Here is a 21,309-nt window from a genome sequence, read left to right as displayed (position 1 = left end):
AGCCGGTGGGTGTGGGGGCGCCGGGAGGCGGGGGGGCGCGCGGGGAGCCGGCGTGCCCGCGGGGTGGCGGAGCGGGCGCGGCGGGGGAGGCGAGCCGGCCGCGGCGGGCGCTGGGAGCCCGAGTCCCGGTGCGCCCGCCGGCTGAGCGCACAGCCGCGGGGGGACGCGGGTCCGAGGCCGGGCCGAGCTCGGAGCCACTTGGAGGACGCGACCCTGGCCCGCGCCCTGAGGGCAGTCCCGGGAGGTAACGTCCTCTTCCTCCGCTCCCCTTTCGGCCCGCGGTTCCCCGCGCCTCCTCCGCCAAACCCCCGTGGTGGGAGGGAGTGGAGGGTGCGGGTCTGGCGGGTCCGTGGCTGAAGGCGCCTTTCCGTCGTGTTCCGTGGAGCTCCGCGGACTGTGGATTCGAACTAATCGCTAATCTCACCCCCCTCCCCTGAATATGTGCCTGCTTGAAGGGAAGTTTTCTGCAGAGGGTGCGGGGGGCTGGCTTTGGGCGCGGGCTGCTCCGAGGCGAGCCCGGGGACCTGCCGCGCTCCCCCGAGCCGCGGGGGACCAGAGTGCGCGAGTCCGGGGCGGGGTGTGGCGAAGAGCACCACACCCTCTCCTTTTCCGCCCCTGCCCTTTTCACCTGAGGATGAGGTCTCACCATCTAGCGTTTTACCGATTTCTTTTCCCGAGGGATTGGCTCTGAGCACGGAGCAAAGCTGCTGAAAGACTTGGAGGGAGAGAGAGAGAAGAATGAGAGGGAAGTCAGGGCCGGAACATCAGGGGAGGAGGGAGGGTGAAGTTGAGCTTGTGTGTAGGGCGGGCGGGTGGGTGGGGGAGCGCTGGGAAATGGCCTTGGAGTTCAAGATTATTTGATGAAGTCTGATTCACTTCACATTTCACACTGTCTTTGACATAATCCTTGATCAAGCCACCAACAGAAATCCTTTCTGCCAGATATTGCCTTGGGCACGGTGGGCACAGAATATGTTTGATGGTTGTGTCTAGGCCACACACACACACACACACACACACAAAGAGTGAGTATTGGGTGTACTTGGCATGATTACACCGTGTGTGCCAGGCAGCAGGAAATGTACGTAATTTCCATTGTGCTGTGTTGTGTTTGTGCATACCATATGTGGTCATTTTATACTCAGTAATGCAATTTCAGTCCTCCAAAGGGGGCTTTTAAGAAACATCACTTGTGATATTAAGCCTCCTGCAGAATAATAGTGAAGGAAGGCAGAAAATATGATGGGGCATGGAATATCCCAGGAATACTGAATAAAAGCTGAGATCCAGCGTTTGTGAAATACTGGGCCACATGCTAAAAGTGCAAAATATTTTTTTCAGAGATGAAGCAGTGGTTAGCATTTTAAAAGAAGGGAATGTTCTTTAGTTACTACCATCATCATCCTGTAGCTTGCACTACTTCCAATACAGTTAAGAGTGTGAGGCAGGAAAAAATGAAGCACTTACTGCTGAAAACTAAAATGGTTTGTGACATACTGCCAGGTATTTCACCCTACAAATTTAAATGGAATGGGTTGCCTATTAATGACGACTAAAGTGGTTCGGTTATCATGTATGTGTAGGATATTATTATATTTGATCAAGGTAAATATGTGAATTAACATAGGATAATAAGTGTAATTTAGTGGAACTGAAAGCAGGCCAATTTACTGATGTTTTTTGTTCCAGAATACACATAGCATGATCTCAAGGAAGATTTATATAAAGTTTGTCATTAAATGAATTCATTGGATAGAGCTCTGTGTAGAAGATAAGAATAAATATCTTGTTGAAATCTCAAAAAGGAAAGCTAATGTTCTTAAAATAAATCGTGGAAGGAATTTTATTTTGTGACAAAATAATAGTTACTAATCTAAATATAGTTACCTGTATGCACAGACACAAATTATTTATTTGTTGAATTAACCCAAGACAAATCCATAATAAGGGCTCAGTTTTCATTCTGGAAGACACCTCTGAAGCCAGAAGAAGATCTGTTAGTATTAGGAATCTGTGTGTAAGATGCATAAAAAATGTTGAGTTTCTAGACAATTAATTGAATCAAACTAGTGAGTCTGGTATGTGACCTCAAATTCAGTTTTAGGATCCTAAAGATTATTTTTTCTTTCTGGTAAATGTGATTTCAAAAGAGACCATACATTGGAATGTTCCCTAGATGCCATGGACCTGAAAACTGTTTTGAGTCCTCTGAAACTTCATGTCAAGAATAAGGAATGATAGGATGTTGTCACAAATGAATTGACTTGATGTTTCAATTAAAAACTGATTATTATCTGACTCTGGTAGTCATTATGGTTGATTTCATTTGGTCTCTGGAAATTCTGTGAAAGGACTCTAGGTGGAAATGTTTTCCTGTAGTACAAAGAGAGAAGGTCACTATATGCAAAAAAATAAAAAAATAAAAAAATAAATAAAATAAAAAAAACAAAAAAGGCTTGCCAGTTACTGATCCTCCAATTTGGTTGCGATTTATCTATGAAGCAGGTTGCGAGCTTGAAAATAAAAAGTTCTCTGAATTTACATGAATGTTTCCCTCTTTGTCATAACCCTCATCCTGTGGGTACTCCGTTTATAATTTTGATGAGAAACTGTGTCACCAAGCCCCTTCCCTTTATAGTTTAGGAGCTACTTCATGGTAAAGAACTTTAAGAAGTATCTAATCACAAAAGATCACATTTCCTGAAAGAAAATCAACTGAACTGAAAAAAGATGTTTTATAAGGAAATGAAAGGAGGATAGGAGAGAGAAGTTAAATAGGAGGCAAAAGGTTTACTCATTCTAACTGCATGTATCTCTTTCTTTCAGCAATCCTTTAAAATTCAAAAAAAAAATCTTTTTCTATTATATATTTTCCTTCCTCCCTAATTTCATTCCTTCCTTTCCTCCCTCCCTCCCTCCCTTTTTTCTTTCATTCTTTCATTTTCTCTCTTTCTTTCGGTTAAATATTTCCTTCAGAAAGACATCCATGGCAATTTATAGTGATTTTACAAATTTCAGTCCATAATTTATTTTTAAGTGGGAAGTAATTTTAAAATATTGACTGTTCTATTTAGTTTTATATAGAGGAAGCCTGCTAGAACGTGGAGTTGATTCTTTAGGGAGCACAGGTCATCAGCTGATGGTTCTCTCTTACTTATGGGTGCTTTTTGTGTCTGGTTGCAGAGCCTTGTTTCCTCACAAGAATGGATAATAGTCACTGGAGGTAGATGGACTGCCTTGCAATACGGTGCATTTGTGCATTGAGTGACTTATTTCAGTGTAGTTCATACTTTCTCCATATGAGTAATTGGCCAATGTAATCAAATCTGAAATGTTCATGTTAGGCATATAGTTGAGTTACACTTGTCAATGTATACCTATTAAGAAATTAGTAATCCATTTTAGGGAACCCTTAACTCCATCTAAGTCTTTAGTAAATGTAACTATTTTTAAAGCTGCTAACTAGTGTTTAAACATCCTCAGGGAGACCATCTAGTACACAAAAATCTCCCAAGAGAAACTAGTTCAGTGCCACCAGGAGGCAGCATAAAGAAGTAGAAGAATCACTGGATTTGGTTTTAGAATACTTGAATTCTACTTCTCTCTTACCACTAATGGTGTCACTTTTGAAAAACTCTCTTACTTTTCTAGGTTTAGTGTGGGATTCTGTAAAATGGAGAAAATTATTATTTATATACTTTCTTTAAAACTTGACCATTCCTAGCTTTAAGTTTTGAAAAACAATACAAACCCCTTCAGGTGCCAAGGAAATATCAGGCTCTGTAACACTTGATAGAAAAGTATATTTAGGGAGATCCCTGGATGGCTCAGTGGTTTAGTGCCTGCCTTTGGCCCAGGGCGTGGTCCTGGAGTCCCAGGATCCAGTCCCAGGATCCAGTCCCACATTGGGCTCCCTGCATGGAGCCTGCTTCTCTCTTTGCCTGTGTCTCTGCCTCTCTCTCTCTCTCTCTCTCTCTCTGTCTCTCATGAATAAATAAATAAAATCTTAAAAAAAAAAGTATATTTAAAGAATATCTGTAAAATTTCTGTAATGAAGCATGGATTTTGAAATGTCTTTGATGAGAGTTGTTGTCCCCCCTGGTGGGGAGGGGGGGCTAATAACAAGTGTCATGAAAGTAAAACTTAAATTAATATGTATGTATGAGATGATTTTCTCAAAGTAATTAATATGGCACTAATTATGCGATGCTTACTGTGAGAGACATAAAAATCAGTCTGAGCATTTGGGCTGTTTTTAAAGCACTATGACAATGAAAAAAGAAGATTAAATATTTTTGAATAATAAAATTTAAATGGACTTCCCACCCTCCCTCCCCCCATTTTTAAGGCATTTTACAAGTTTCTTGTGTATACTTAATGGAATGCAAGTAGCAATTGTCATTGATTTGATTATTTTCAGGTGAGTACCAATTTTGTATGAACACTTTAAAAATATTTGGCTTTGAAATGTTGATTCAGGGGTTTAATTTGTGAAGTTGGACACAAAACTAATACAATATCTTAGTTTTTACAATGGGGTTTTCTAAGGAATGCTGATAGTCCATTTGTCCTATTTTATTAAATGCTAATTATATTATTTATAAGTTATTTTCATCAGGTGAATTAGTAAGAAAGTAAATGATAGATATTAAATGACTCATTTATTTGAATAAAATTTTAAAAGCCCCATTGAAATAATTATGTGCTCTTTTGATAAAATATGAGGCCTGCTAGGATTTGAGACTAGAATAAATTTTGTTGCTTTTCTAAATGTATTCACTGGTTAATATTAAGAATAACCTATTTTTACTGGCTGTAAGGATAAAACAGATACCATTTCCTTCCCTAGAATTTTACTTTCATTGATAATATAAACTACAAGTATATTTTCTCTAATAATATTAATATGACTAAATGTAAACCTAGGAAGCTAGCCTAAAAATTATACTTTTATTGCAGATATAATAGAACATAATATCAAATTATCTATAAAAAATATTGTTTTCACAAAACTCAACCAAATTTCAGTGTAACAGAAATATATGCAAAAATCTAAGATTCTCAGCACATTTCAGTTTCTAGGTATAGCACTAGAGAGTTTTTGAAATGGATTCTAAATTGGACTGCATAAGAGGATTTTGTGTCTTCATACAATCTCATTCTATTATAATGTAACTATGGTTAGCTGCAAGATATCTATCTAGTAGCCAGCATGAAGGGAAATAATTAGCATAAAAACTGTATTGCTTCTGGTATACCAGGGGAGCCAACAACAGTGCCTTGTGATAAATGTTGATTTTGAAACAGTGGGCTTCATTTGTCAAAGGGAAGGAGCCTGTATCTTCTCAACTATTTTTTACTGGGCTTTTCTATATTTTCTCTTTCCCTTCTCTCTTTCTGTCTCTCTCTCTCTCTCTCTCTAAATATACTTTGTATACTATACTTCATATGTACTGTGTTTTATATATTCTATTATACATAATATAGCATATACATATTATATATTACAATATATTCTGTATTAGTATTTTAGATGTATTAGATCATATAGTCTATATTGTATATATTCTGGTATGTATATTGTATGTATTCTAATATGTCATATATATATATACACATATATATATATATATTATAGATCTCCTGCTAAAAGCAGTTTTTGGTTCTTGTGTAGGTATTTTCTTGATTATCACCCATTGGTGATATGGATCGCAAATGGTTTTTCTTTATGGTTTGCCTTTAATTTCACTGCAGGTAATGAAAAACCCTACCTTTGGCCTCAGTTAGTTAAATTCACATCAGTTAACACTCACATATTTATTAATGTTAAAGTGGTTTTCTGTATGATATTCAGGGTTTAATGATGTATATAAATTGTCCTTTGTTCTTAAGAATCTTGTGATCTTGTGATCTTGTTAAAGAGAGAAGGTAAAAAGTGGATGGTAAGCTAACAAAGAATAGTCTATCAACCCATTCAGAAAATTCTTATCAAGTATCTATTGTTCATAAGACTACATAGAATAATACTACAAGAGTTTTATAGCCAGGCAATTCAGGATAGAGTGAGGTAAGAGTAGCCTGGGGAGTACTCATAAAGAGGGGAGGAAATTGATCTGAGAGTGAATAGAATTTAAATAAGCAATAAGGATATAGCTTTACTAATAATTGAAGCAATGCAAATTTATGCAAGAGTGAGATAGGCTTATTGATGAGTTGGGACAAAGATGTAAACAATGATAGATTTCCTATATTGGAAATGGACTGGGACAATAGACACTTATATATATCATTGGAAATATTGTAAAGTGATGCAACCCCTTTGGAGTGAAATGTAAATATTATTTAAATATCTATTATATTGCAGGTGTTCATAATAATTGGCTTCATGGTTCCTTTTCTAGGAATTTATCTTCAGGAATGCTCTCACAAATCTATAAAGATCTATTTTATATACACAAGAAAAATATATAACCTACTAGCTATATATCTTTTGAAGAAATTGTATTTGTAGTTAAAACCATCATATGCCTAATCAGCTGATGGGTGGATAAACAAAAATAAGGTATATCCATACCACAGAATAATATTCAATAAAATGGAATGAAATACTTATATGTGCTGTAACAGGAGTAATACCTAAGAAACATTATGCTAAATGAAAGAAGCCATACACAAAAAACAAAAGTGGGTACTTACATTTTTACAAAATGTCCAGGAAAGCAGATGCATAGAATTCAAAAGTACATTAGTGTTTGTCAGGCACTAGGATTGGGGATGATAAATTACTGCAAATGGGCACAAGGAAGTCTTTTGGGGTGGGCCAACTGTTCCATAATTGGATTGTGGTGATAGTTGCACAAATCTGTATATTTAAGTCATTGAATAGTTTACATAAAATGAGTACATTTTATGGTAAATAAATTATATCTCAATGCAGTTGTATAAATATCCACAATTCAAGACAAAACAATACCCAAAGTCTTCCAACAAAGTAAACCCCAGGTACCTTGAGGTTTATTAGTAGATGACTTCACTAATAAAATCTCTGAACATTTAAGGAAGAAAAAATACTAATTATACATAGTCTTTTCTAGAAAATTGTAGAGAAGGGAACACTTCCCATCTTATCCTATGACACCAGCATTGCCCTGATAACAATACCATGATAAGGCATTATTAAAAAAGGAAAGTACAGACCAGTATTCTTCATAAGCACAATGTAAACAGTATAAATAAAACTTTAGCAAATATAAATCAAATTTACATAAAAAGATAATACATCATGACCAAGTTGGGTTCATTTCCAAAATGCAGTGGTGGTTATACATTAGAAAATCAATCTGTGTAGTTTACCTTATTAACAGAGTTAAAAAGAAAAGTATATGATCATCTCATTAGCTACAATAAAAGTATGAGGAAAAAACAACATTTATTCTCGAAAACACCGTTAGCAAATATTCTAGGTATATAAGTGAGCTTCCACAGCTTGCAATAAGCTTAATCTGCAATAGGTGTATAGCTGATATGATATTTAATGGTGAAAGATCCAGATGCCTGGGTGGTGTAGTTGGTTGTGTCTGACTCTGCTGGCTCAGGTCACGATCTCAGACTCAAGGGATAGAGCCCTTCCTAGGGCTCTGCATTCAGTATGACGTCTGCTCAGGATTTTCTCTCCTTTCTCCCTCTGACCACTGCTTCTATAATAAATAAATAAATCTTAAAAAATAATAGTGAAAGACTAACTGCTTTTCTTCTAATCTGAGAAGCAAGGTAAAAATGTCTGTTCTCATCACTTCTACTTAATGTTATATTGGAAATTCAAAACAATCAAGGCAAGAAAAAGACTCAAAAAGGCAGACAGATTGCAAAGGAAGCAGCAGCAGACTTAAGTGCTTATTTACTGAAGAACTGAAAAAAAAAACAAACGCAGATATTCCATGGGAATATAGTTAAATAAACTTTGGACTACTTATACAATGAATTCTATATTGCTAATTTAGTAAGAAGGTAAATGGAATGTTGTGACTTTTTATATACATCGTAGTAAAATCTCTAGTAGAGATTAAGAAGAACAGTGTAGTTGTAGAACAATACTTTGTGGTAGATTGATTGATATATTCAACAGGTATTTATTATATACCTTTTATGTGTTAAACACTGGGATATGCTCTGGATATATGTTATCTGTGGAGAAAAGATATTTCATATATATATATATATATATATATATATATATATATATATATATAGTAAGATTTTATTTATTTATTCATGACAGACAAGGAGAGAGACAGAGACATAGTCAGAGGGAGAAGCAGGCTCCCTCTGGGGATCTTGATGCAGAAATCCATCCTAGGACCTTGGGATCATGACCTGAGCCAAAGGCAGATGCTCAACAACTGAGCCACCCAAGTGCCCCTGTAATCTTCTTTTGAGAAACTTACAGGCTAATGTGGGAAAGAACTATATGAAACTGAAATAAATTAATGAGAAATTGTGTTATATGTGTAAAAGAAACTAAGTAGAATGGCATAGATTTACTTATGAGGGTTAGGAGAGGGATAGGAAGATTTTTCCAAGAGTATTTGGTACCTAGTGAGCGCTCAGTAGAGAATTTTGTTTATGGTAAACTAATTCAAACCATTCTCTTTCCTACTTCACTTTATTTCCTTTCATATCCAGTAACTTGCCAATCCACTGTTTAAGAAAGAATATACATACTCTACTTTCCTATCACACTAACTCTACTTGTGTTGTTACATGATTCTCTCATTTGAATAATTTTTGTATCATCAACAGTATTCATTGAGCACCTACTATAAATAAATGCATCATCTTTTTTTTTTTTAAGATTTATTTACTTATTCATGAGAGATACAGAGAGGCAGAGACATAGGCAGAGGGAGAAGCAGGCTCCCTGTGGGGACCCCTATGTGGGACTAGATCGTGGGAGCATGTCTTGAGGCCCAAGGCAGACGCTTAACCACTGAGCCACCCAGGCGTCCCAATAAATTCCTCACCTTAAATGCTAGGGATTCACAATTAGTTAAAGCATACGCTATTCTTTTTTTTTTTTTTTTTTTTTAAGATTTATTAATTTATTTATGAGAAAGAGAGAGTGCACACAGAGAGAAAGGGAGCACAGAGCCCAACTCAGGATTGAGATCCCAGGACCCTGAGATCATGACCTGAGCCAAAGGCAGACACTCAACAACTGAGCCACCCAGATGCCGCCCCATAAGCATATATTTCTTCATATGTAACTTTAAATATTTTTTCTGATTAGGAAAGTAAAATGCATCATAAGAAGATTCAGTGTTACAGAAATATGATAATTTACAAAGTGAAAGTGCTTCCTGGGGTTCTCTTTCTCAAAGTAGGAAACCATGTTGTACAAGAAATGAAAGAAGAATAAGACTGGGTACTATGTGGGTAAGAGGCAAGAGGATTAGTAAATCAGGAACCAGAAAAGACTTGAAAAGAGATGTCAAATGGGAATTTTAAAACACAATGTTATACCTTGTACAATTGCACTGCTTCCTGTGATCTCAGCATCTTAAGCAAAATCACACAAGACTTAGTAACATTGATGCAATGGGATTCCTAGTACAGGGGGACAATAGAACTTATTTTTGTGTCAGAGTTGAAGCAGCAAAGCAAGAGTCAGCTTGTGTGGGTTAAGAAAGTACTAGCAGATATACACATCACAGATACTCCTCCCTTGCATCTTTTCTGTGAGGAGACTTAGCTATCTAATCCATTTATTTACCTGTGTCTTGGATACACGCCTTCCAACATATCTCCTCCAAGTAATTGTCTAACATATCGTTCAGCAGTGGAACCTTTAGCAGATTGTTTTGTGTTTCTGTACATGGTTTGAATTGATTTTTTTTATTGTTTTCCATAAAAACTCATTTTATGTAACTAAACTAGATTGATGGCACTCTATTTGCCCTTTCTTTGCTAAAGAACTTTTTGATTGAGATTACCAGGAGAGCAGTCTAGAACATATTCATATGTTAATGATCTTACTTTGTAGATGCTAAAATCAAGAAGAAAGTATTTATGGTTGGTTCAGTATTCAAGAATCTTGCAGAGTACTACATAAACTTTCAACAAAAATGTAGTATGTCTTTGACAGAGAAACTATAATCAGCATAAAAAAATGAATTACTTTGTCATTCATTATCCTTGAAAATATGTATGAATGAGGCTGATAAAATTAATGTGAAGTATGAAATGAAATGAATTCTGCATGTTATTATAGATGCTTCTGTAGCTTAGCAAAATACTTTGGTCTGAGTAATCGTTGAGTAGAGGTATATTGGGTATGTGTCCTGTTGGACTTGGAACTTCTGCTTCTGATTATCCATCTACAGGAGCACCTACTGTGGATTTTATAGAGGGAGGAATGAGGGGAACAAAGGTCAGAAAAGAAGGTTCAATGATTATGTTAATGTAAAGTTCAAGGGAGGATGTGCAGTTTGATTCAATAGAAATTAATGATTTAAAATTATAGCTTTAGAAAATGGATGATAATCAGATGTTTTATCACTAGTAAAAGTAGAAAAACAGAGAAGTTATTTGCATTTAGGGGGGGATAATCACCCATCTTACCATTTAGCTGTCTTTGTGAGAGAAGAAAGAATATAGAGATATTAAGTATACTAATTACTGTATAAGAATAAAGTGCTAATGAATTTAATTAATAATTCATGCTAAGTTTTGAGATGTTGGAAACAGTATTTAAAAGTAAAATAATCTAGTACTTACTGATAAAACTGCAGTTTTTCCTATATCTATTTGGCTTTGCACATTGGGAACCCCCTACCTGAAATAGACTTTTCCGGATTACCCAGGCAGGCTCCTATTCATCCTTTGAAAACTAGCCTAATGTCATATTCTCAATAAACTGTTCCAGAAGCCCCAGACAAAATACAATCTTTCTACTTTTACAAGCTTCTGTTATTATATGTGTTTTAAAAATATATTACTTTTTTCACTGTTCTATGTATCTTTCCAAACCACGTGGTCCTTGAAGATAAAAATTATATCTTATTTGTCACTTTTTTTTTAAAGTTTAGAATATGGTCAGGTTTTATTAAATATTTTTTGGAATGAATTGAAATGTGATTTTTAGAATATTGTAGACATTTTTTAAAAGACTTTATTTATTCATGAGAAACACAGAGGGGGAGATAGAGGCAGAGACACAAGCAAAGGGAGAAGCAGGTTCCATGCAGGGAGCCTGATGCGGGACTTGATCCCTGGTCTCCAGGATCACACTCTGGGCTGAAGGCAGCGCTAAACTGCTGAGCCACCTGGGCTTCTCAACAGTTTTAAATTATATCCTAAACCATCATAACACTATTCCCAATTGGTAAAGAAGGTAGTGTACAATGATTAAAAGTTTAAAGATTTGGTTTCAAATCCTGATTCTGCCATTGACTGCCTATTGTTGGACTTCACACAATCTCTTAACCTCATTAAGTCTTAATTTCCTAATGTGAAATAGGTGTAATAACACTTTTCTGCCCCACACACCTTATATGGAGGTTATGGTAATAGAATAAATAATAAGTGAAAATAAACTTGTACACTCAGTACCTATACAAATGAAGTTGTTCTAGATAGAATTAAATATATATTTAAAAGCCTCTGGTAAAATGATCTCTAATGCAATAATGTATATTGCTTTTAGAAACAAAATACAGAAAACCAAAACCAAAATAAATCAACTTGAAATTCATTTTTTTCTATTGTATTTTTATTGCCCTTTTTAAATTAATATCATCAAATTTTCATATATCAATTTTGGCTAATAGATTATGAAGCAAAGATACTAATACAGATTGAATAATTGCAGTTTAAACTCTGGCTGTAGATGGATCACTTGTTGACTTTCATGTAGTCATTTACACTTGGATTGAAGATTGTTGAACAACTCTTTTTGCACTGAGTAAACACTAGTGTTTACCCTCACTTCAAATTACAGCCAATTTACATAAAATAATCTGTATTTTACTTTTTTATTTTGAACATTTGACCTCTTCAAACACTTGTATCCTGTCTTCTCCTGTTTTCTTATTTGGTACTTTCTAGATCACTGAGAGAAAAATTCAAAGAGCAAATAGTTACTGATTTAATAGTAGTTTGCCCCTGGGAGACCCACTATTAATGTGTTCTGATAGTTTAAGGGGTTATCACTCTATGCCTAAATCTAGTTTGTTGGAAATAAATTATGTTTTTCGTCTCTGCCCGGCATTCCTATTTGGCCAATGATACAGTCTAATCAGATTTTCTGCCATTCATTTTGCTGTGATGGAGCATTTTCCTAGGTATTTTTGACTTAAATCAGATTCTCATAACATTTTTAGCTTTAATTTTGGTTTTATGTTTCTGATAAAAACTCTAGGGTAGATTAGCTTGATTTCTAAACTTTTTTTCTCATTTCCGAAATAGCTTTTTATCTTAATGCTTCTGAGATTGTCTTGGTCATATGTGATATTTTTTTTCTCTGAATTTCTAAAGATATTTTGATAGGTTTGCTTTTGTTTGGATTCACTTTGAAGTGTTTTTTTTTTTTCTTATATTCTTTCTGACCTTACCATTTACTAAAATGCATTTACCTAGCAGAAACTTTTTTTTTTAAATGTATTTCTTATTTAAGCAAATGAATGTTTATCCCTTTTGCCTCTACTAGTTTCCATTTATACCTGCTCAATGGGGTTAATCCTTTTCTTGGTCATGAATAAAATACCAGATAGGTCTCATATCTTATTTATTTACTATTAGAAAATAAAATGTTCTGTGATCACTTCTAATCATGTGAATAGTCTTGTTTCTATTATACTCTATTCAATTAATGAGGAAATCCTGAACAAACAAACAAAAAACTAGATTCTTAACAACAGAGAACTAGTGGTTGCCAGAGGAGATGTGAGTAGGGGATGGACAAAATAGATATAGGGGAGGTACCAGCTTCCAGTTATAAAATAATAAATAAATCTCAGAGATGAAAAGTTCAGCATAGGGAATATAGTCAATAATATTATAATAACATTGTATGACGACAAATGGTAACTATACTTACTGTGGTCAGCACTGGGTAATGTATAAATTTGCTAAATTAATATGTTAAACACCTGAAACTAATAAAACATTGTATACTAAGTATAATTCAAAATAAATCTTCAAAAAAAAAACAAATCTTCACATTGCATACCATAAAATAATCATGTTGTACAATGTAAATATATACAATATTTGTTTGTGAATCACACCTCAGTAAAGCTGAAAAAAGTTAGTTATTAAAATAAAAGGAAGTCCTAAATTCATTTAATGATAAAGTTTTTCCCTAACTTAGCTGTGGCTAGCTTTCTCCTGGTCATTTGTTGTGGGGAAAAGGGGAAATTGTGTTTCTCTACCTGACTCCCATGTTTTCTGTCCTGTTCAAATAGGCTGCTTCTGGCTCCTACTTGGGTGAATCTCCAAAAAGTAGAATAGATGAAGGTGAGGTCTGATTTATTTGATGTGAATATAACCTTCAGTAAACTTCCTCAGAGCTTGATGGACTCCTTGTTTTACCTTAGGATGGTGTGGTAGACATTAATGTTACTCATCAAAAATCTCTATGCCTCCTGAGCACATGGTAGGGTTGAATTTCCTGGCTTTCTATGGTCAGGTTAGGCCCTCTGACTAAGGAGTTGTGAGAAGTCACAAGTGTCACTGACAAGTGTCACTGATAGGCTGAGTTGATGTGAGAGTCTCTAGAGATCTTTTCCTTCTGACACTGCAGTCAGGAACTTTAGAGATGATGGTTGTTGTGTCATCCTGAGCCATGAAAACTTCAATGTCTGCCCATCACTGACACAAAACAATTATGTTGCATGAGTAAGAACTAATCTTTGTGATTTTAAGCTACTAAAATAATTGGTTTGTTACCATAGTATAACATAACCTATCAAAACAGAAAGATATGTTTTTCTCAGAGGGAGTGGGACTATTTGGCTTCATTTTCCATGACAGAAGAAATATATTTTCTTCTGGCCAGATGCATTAATGTTTCTCTTTTAGTTCCTGGAAATCTGGAAATCCATTTACTCTGTTGGGATGACTCTATCCCTCTATGCATTCTTCTTGGACTGGATTTGCAATGTCTCTAAACAAGCTTTTTCTACAAACTTGCCTACCTCTGGTCTTCTGGAAACATTTACATAATCTCATATCTCCTGGGTAAGTGTGGCTAGCACTTCTCTCTAGTTTGCCAATTTGGGAGCATAAACTTTAATTTTTCATTTAATTTATGAGTGGCTTAAAAAATGAGATGTTACAAACTATGCTCTAATAATCCTCTGGAACATATCCCACTACAATGGTCTTAGAACAGTACTCTAAGATGTATCAGACATTAACTATTGTGTCCCTCAGGCATCAGAATGTGTATTTCAAGCTTTAAGGAAGGTTTCCTTAAAGCTTCTTCAAGGTTTGAGGTGAGGCAATGGTGGTGGTATTTATAGCATATCAACAACTCAAAAAAAAAATTTCCTCTACTTAGTTTCCATCGTCTTTGGCCACTTAAATTTCAAGGGACATAGATGCACAAAATTGGCTTTTGAGAGTTTCCTTTGCAATTTCTACATAGATGACCTAGCACTTTCATTAAACACATGGAGGGACTTACTGTCAACTATTATTTGTATTTTGGATTTTCTCTCTCTCTCTCTCTCTCTTTTTTTAAAGATTTTATTTATTTATCCATGAGAGACACAGAGAGAAAGAGAGGCAGAGACACAGGCAGAGGGAGAAGCAGGCTCCGTGCAGGGAGCCTGATGTGGGACTCGATCACACCCTGGGCCAGAGGCACCCAGGGATCCCCTGTATTTTGGATTTTAGATCTCAACTGAAAATCACACAGAAAATGTCTGATTTTACATCTTGTGTAAAACCATTGTTGTAGGATATGTTCCAGAAGATTGTTAGAATGTGGTATATGTTATTCAGTATTTTTAAACCATTCATAAATTGAATTAAAAATACATTTGCCTATAACTACAGAGTTATGGCATTCCTGAGTCGCAAAATTATTTTTGGGAAACTTTGGCAAGTTATTTTTTTGTTATTAAAATCAATATGATGCTGTGCATAAATAGTGTAAATTCACTCACTGGTCATTAAAGTGAATTGGTGTTTCTGCAAGTGTTGCTAAGTAGAATTTACTGAAGAGACTGAAGCGAAATGTATTATTCCTGCCATTTTGAGAGGAACTATACTAAAACTTCTGCTGTCAGTCACTGACCATTTATTCCAAAAGATTGTTCTGGCTAAAACATTTAGTTAATCAATCTTTTAGATGATTACTTATGTTACAAGTAATATGAAACATTCTTGAGTTTGAGGAGGGAGAGGCTGTGATACTCTACAAATGCATAATGCATATTTTACACTAATAACATTATCCAGTGCTCACTATAAAAATTTAAACTTAATGAAACCATGAAAGAAGATGCTGCATTTTGGTACCCTGAAATGAAATAGTAAAATATTTTAGTTAGGCACCTGGCGTGGCTGGCTCAGTGTTTGAACTTCTGCCTTTGGCTCAGGTCATGATCCCGGGGTCTTGGAATCAACCCCTGAATCAGGCTCCCATCAGGGAGCCTGCTTCTCCCTCTGCCTATGTCTCTTCCTTTCTCTGTGTGTCTCTCATGAATAAATAAAATCTTAAGAAAAATAAATAAGTCATTTTAGTCAGCAAACCTCAAATAAGCAACAATTCTAGTGTATAAGTACCATTATAACTTTATAAGTATTATTTTATCTTTTATTATTATTTTCATTATCTTTGGGTTCACAGTCTTTTGGAGTCACAAATATATTACCACACCTTAAAGATCTAAACCAAATAGATGAAGAGAAGTAGAAATTTTCATACAAAATATTTTTGGACTATTGCTTCTTAGTTTTGGAAATGATCTAATTAATAGCTTATGAGTTTGAGTAGTAAGATTTGGTGTAGAGTAAGAAAGGAACATTTTCATACTCTAGTCAAAGCTGCATTATTGTACAGCTGATAAGTGTACAATTTTAGGTGTCTGTTTTCCAGAGAATGCTAGCAATTTAAACTATACATTTTTGAGCACCAGATGTTTCTTTATAATGTTTGTAGAGTGTGCTGTATTTTTTGTACACATGATTTAATGTTAGAACTGGACACTGTGATCATCTGGTAGCCTTATAAAATTTCATCACTTAAGTCTGCAGTCTAAGCGTTTGGGACATCTATTTATTTATTTTTTAAAATATTTTACTTATTTGAGTGAGTGAGAGAGAATGAAGTCAAGCAGGGGGAGGAACAGAAGGAGTGGGACAAGCAGACTCTGTTCTGAGCACAGAGCCCAACACAGGTCTTGATCCCAAGACCCTGAGAACAGGACCTGAGCAGAAATTAAGATTGGGATGCTTAACTGACTGAGCCACCCAGACACCTTAGGGTATCTATTTACACAGCTTAAATGAAGTTAAAAGGACCTGAGGCAGGAAAAAAAAAAAAAGGAAGAAAAGGAGGCATTTGTATTACCAGTTGCAGCTAAGTATGCCTCAAGGCTCCTGGTAGTGAGTAAAAGAGTGAAGTACCCAACCTGAAACAATAATGAGGGAGTGTGTAAAAGGTTGCATTGTAATAGTCAATGACTACATCTATTGGTCTGAAGTATTTTCTAGTACTTGTGTATCTTCTTTCAAAGTCTCTGTCTCAGCTCAGATGTTTTGTGCCATCTAGGAAGTTTTTCTGCATATTAGATGTTAGACCTCAATTACCTGTCTACACTTTTATTGCTTTTTAATTAGTTAATTTGGGTTAATCTTTTATCTCAAATTAGACCCTGGGCTTTTTTAGGGCAAAGACATTATAGATTTCTTTTGCATGCTTGAGTCCTAGCACACTTAACAGTGAGTTCAATCTTTGCTTAACACCTGGGAAAGTTTTCTATCAGTGTTAATGGTGGCATTAAGTAGACTCTTCCATCACAGCAACAGTTTTCCAGAGTGATAAGAGGAAACACTGACTTCTTATTTGTTAATTCTAGTATCTCTTTATACCTTTAAAAACCTCAGTTTGTGTATATATTAAATACAATGTCTGAAGAAGATGATGATATTAGGAAGAATCAAAGAGTACCATGATATTGTAGACACTTTCTTAGACATAGAAATGTAACAGGAAAGAAGTTGCTCATCAGAAACTTCCTTCCTTATTCAGCCGAGTAAGTATAAGAACAGGGAAAAACAGTGGAAAATTAGGTTTTTTAATGAAATTAGGTAGGTAGAAGCCATATGTAATTGAATGCAAGACAATATTTTCCTGAGTGAAAGGAGTTAGTCACAAGATGCACAAAAGTCCCAAGGAGCTGATATGGTGCTATTTGTGTGTGTGTGTGTTGGAGGAGGGTGGTTAGGACCATTAAAGAAGAAAAGACTGAATCACAATATATACAAAATTAGAAAGTATCAACTGTCTTCCCCAATGTTTCGTAACTGAATTTTTTTTTTTTAATTTTCTAATCTAAACTGGGAGCACATAGAAATGATTTGTGAGATTTTATTTTCTAAAATCTTCCAAGGATAGTGGATAACTAGTGCCATGCTAAATTAGAGCTTTAACTAGGTATAAGTTGTTGTTGAGGTGATGATATCTACAGCATCAGGAGATGTTCAATTTATGATTTTATGGCAAAGGGCTGCAAAGAAATGGATGTACTCTTGAATATTTGCCTGTGACTGAATCTTGGTATATTTAACTATAAATAGCCATAGAGAGTATGGGGATCAGATTTACGTGTTTTGATAGTAATCAAAGTTTAATATGAGCAAACTATTTTTTCCATGTAAAACTTTATAAATATTTCAGTGTTACCCTTAACAAAATTTCCTAGATAGTAATTAAGCAAAGATTAAAGATTACTAATTAATTAAATAATTTTGCTAATTTTTTTTAGATTGTTTTAATAGGGACACTTCTTCTGTCCTTTCCCTTAACCTTCTGAATTATTTAAGCCTGGTATAATTTCCATAGTTATTGGTGATAATCACCTTAATGTCCACCTAGACCTAGAGATAGATTTACTCTCTTTGACTGAGTCCAAATGTGAGCACTCAGTAAATAAAAACTCTGAATAATGTATTAAAACATTATGTATGTGCTGGAACAATTGAATATCTGTAGTCAAAACATGAATTTTGAGCTAAACCTAATACCTTTACAAAAGTTAACACAAACAGAATAGCTGACTTAAATGTAAAACATAAAACTATGTAACTTAAAAACAGCAACAACAACAAACATGAGAAAATCTTCAAAATTAGAGCTAGGCAAAGACTTTTTACATTTGACACCAAAGGTATAATCCATAGAAAAAAGAAAAAATTGGTATGTTGGACCTTCTCAAAATTAGTATCTTTTGCCCTGCCAAAGCCCCTGTGAAGGATGAAAAAGCAAGTTATAGAGTAGGAGAGAATATTTACAAGCCATATATCTGCAAAGGACTAGTATCCAGAGTATATAAAGAATTCTCAAAGTTCAACAGTAACAATATAAATCCAATTGGAATATGAACAAAAGATGAAGATACATTTCACTAATTATCTATAGATAGCAAAAGAACATACATGAAAAAATGTTCAATATAATTAGCCATTAGGGATATAAAAATATAAAACTCAATGAAATACTGTTATAAAACCATCAGATTGTAAAATAATGTGAAATGCAGGCAAGGGAGCAGAGAAATTGGATCACTCATTCTTTGCTGTGGGAATGTAAGATAGTATATCCAATCTGGAAGACAGTTTGGTATTTTCTTATAAAACTAAAAGTGTCTCTAAAATACCACTCAGAAATTGCATTCTTGGGCATTTTCATAGAGAGATGAAAATGTATATTCATAAAAATGGTCACAGCAGTTTTATCCATGATAACCCCAAACTAAAAGTAATTAGATGTTCCTCAGGAGGTGAATTTTTAACCTGGTATTCATAACATAGAGTGAAGTTCAGTAATAGAAAGGAAAGATCTAGAGATATATGTAACAATTTATATGAATCTTCAGGGAATTCTACTGAATCAAAACTACCATTTTCAAAAGGTTATATACTCTATGGCTCCATTTAAATAATATTTTTTAAATGACAAAATTATAGGAACAGATGGTTAGTGGTTGCCAGATTTGGAGTTGGGGTTGGAGGTGAGTGTGGTTATACAAAGGCAGCACAGCATTTTCTGTGGCATTGAAGCTGTTCTGAATGTGGATTGTAGTGGTAGATATATGAAATTAATCGTAGCATAAAATTATATAAAACTAAAAATACATACACTCAAAAATAAGTACAACGAATACAGGGGAAATTTGAATATTAGCAGTGGATGGTTTCAATGTCAATATCCTGTTAGTGATCTCATACTATAGTTTTGCTTCATGTTCCATGGAGGAAATCTGAATAAAGGATGTACAGAATTGCTCAGGAAAGAATTTAAATTTCAGAGGAGACACCCACATTTTATAATCTTCTGCATTGCAAAACAACTCAGGGACGTCTTGCTACCTTGTGATAAGAGCAGATTTGGTGCAGGGGAAGTGGACGTTGGGAAAATTTCACTTTCATTACTCGGAGAGTGTGTAGAGACTGCAGCCTGGTATATTTCTGTGAAAAACTTAAAGACCAAAGTATGGCTGAAGCTGCCTGAGATAGCACAGCAAAGAGAGAAAGCTGTAGTGAAAGTAGGTTGCACTTCTCCCATTGGAGATGGGAAGGAGAATCTGGTTCGGGTGGGTTCAGAGGGCTTTGGATACCTGAGATGAGCCAATGCCCAGATGAGAGGACCTCATAATACATCTACATGCAGTGGACCATAGCAGTGGGGTGGGGTGGTGCATAAACAGTCAGCTGTAGGACCATGGCTCATCCCAGTGAACATTGCAGGGGAAGATCGTCAGCAAAATTGAAGTGAGTTGTGGAGGAGAGTTGACCTCAGAGTCCCACAGAAGCTCTCCTTGAAAGAAAGAGCCAACATTTGTGGGATCTGCTATGTCATTATTATTTTTTTTTTGAAGATTTTTAAAATCTATTTATTCATGAAGACACAAAGAGAGACAGAGACATAGACAGAGGGAGGAGAAGCAGGCTCCATGCAGGAGCCCAATGCAGGAGCCCAATGCAGGACTTGATCCAGGAACTGGGATCACATCCTGATCCAAAGGCAAACGCTCAACCACTGAGCCACCCAGGTGTCCCTGCTATGTCATTATTAATTGTGACCTTTGAAATCTTTTTCTTTTTGTTCACCTGCCCATCTCTCCAACTTAGGAGAGGGCAGAGACAACACAGTAAGTGGAAAACGAAGAGTAGAAGATTAAGATAGATAAATTAGTAAAAATGTGAGCCTTCCCCCTCAACTTCCTCCTCTTCCCAGCCCTATGCAGATTTCTAAGACTGTGACAGATATGAACTGGGGGAGAAAAAAGCAGCTTTAAACTGAATTACAAAATGAAGTTTTGTACATAAGAGTTAGACTGGTTATTAATACCTCAGGGGTCTAGAAAGTTTTGGGATTGGCCTAAGATATTTTTCAAGGATAGGAGTTTTGAAAGACAAATGAAGTCAGAATAAAGCTGTTTCCTTCATTATACTCAACTGAATCTATCCTGTTCAATAAAGTGGTATAGATGCATATATATATATATATATATATAGAGAGAGAGAGAGAGAGAGAGAGACAGAGACAGAGAGAGACCCATTTTGTTTAATATCATTGTCTTGATATTAAAGAAAGACAATAAGTTTGCATAATAAAATATTAATGATAGGTCTGGGTGATCTTATTTCAGCTATTTTGTATTTAATTATTTAATCTTTTGCATATTTTCTGAATTTTTTACAATAAGAGCACGTTACTTTTATAATTAGAAGAGTGTTATTTTAAAATAATGTTGAAAGCATTTTGAACACTAATTTCAGTGGCATATAACTGTGCCCCTACATCTGGCACTTTTTAAGTGTTTGAATTTTTTGCTAATTGGCCAGACTTCCCGGATTTGAGAAATCTATATCTGGGAATAACAGCTAAGAGTAATTTTTTTCATCTATAATTGAAGGTTTAGTTAGATGATTGTTAATGTTTTCTTTTCAGCCCCATAATTCTTCCATATTTTTTTCCAAATGAATAGCTTATTCAATATCCTTAGAATATGGCAGTGCTATTCTAGGTAATGGGATTATAACAGAATAAGAATCCCTTTCCTCAAGCAATTCCATGAA

At 35.3% G+C, this 21,309-nt stretch overlaps 1 protein-coding gene and 1 long non-coding RNA gene across 11 annotated transcripts in view; one reads left to right on the top strand and one right to left on the bottom strand.

Annotated features, from left to right (window-relative positions):
* Positions 1 to 21,309, top strand: part of LINGO2 (leucine rich repeat and Ig domain containing 2) — a 1,134,307-nt gene that overhangs the window by 1,266 nt on the left and 1,111,732 nt on the right. The window contains exon 1 of one of the 10 annotated variants that reach the window (XM_025431892.3): positions 106 to 244. The exons of the other annotated variants lie outside the window; for them this stretch is intronic. The gene's annotated coding sequence lies outside the window, so the exon portion shown is untranslated. Of the gene's footprint in view, positions 1 to 105; positions 245 to 21,309 lie in introns of those variants that run through there. 10 annotated transcript variants of the gene reach the window in all.
* Positions 7,449 to 21,309, bottom strand: part of LOC112649599 (uncharacterized) — a 43,021-nt gene continuing 29,160 nt past the window's right edge. The window contains exon 7 of the long non-coding RNA XR_003129660.3: positions 7,449 to 7,697. This is a non-coding gene — a long non-coding RNA (uncharacterized LOC112649599). The remainder of the gene's footprint in view (positions 7,698 to 21,309) is intronic.

Source organism: Canis lupus, chromosome 11 (assembly GCF_003254725.2).
Source record: "Canis lupus dingo isolate Sandy chromosome 11, ASM325472v2, whole genome shotgun sequence".
In the NCBI taxonomy this organism is placed as follows: domain Eukaryota; kingdom Metazoa; phylum Chordata; class Mammalia; order Carnivora; family Canidae; genus Canis; species Canis lupus.
This window is presented reverse-complemented; position numbering and strand designations above follow the sequence as displayed.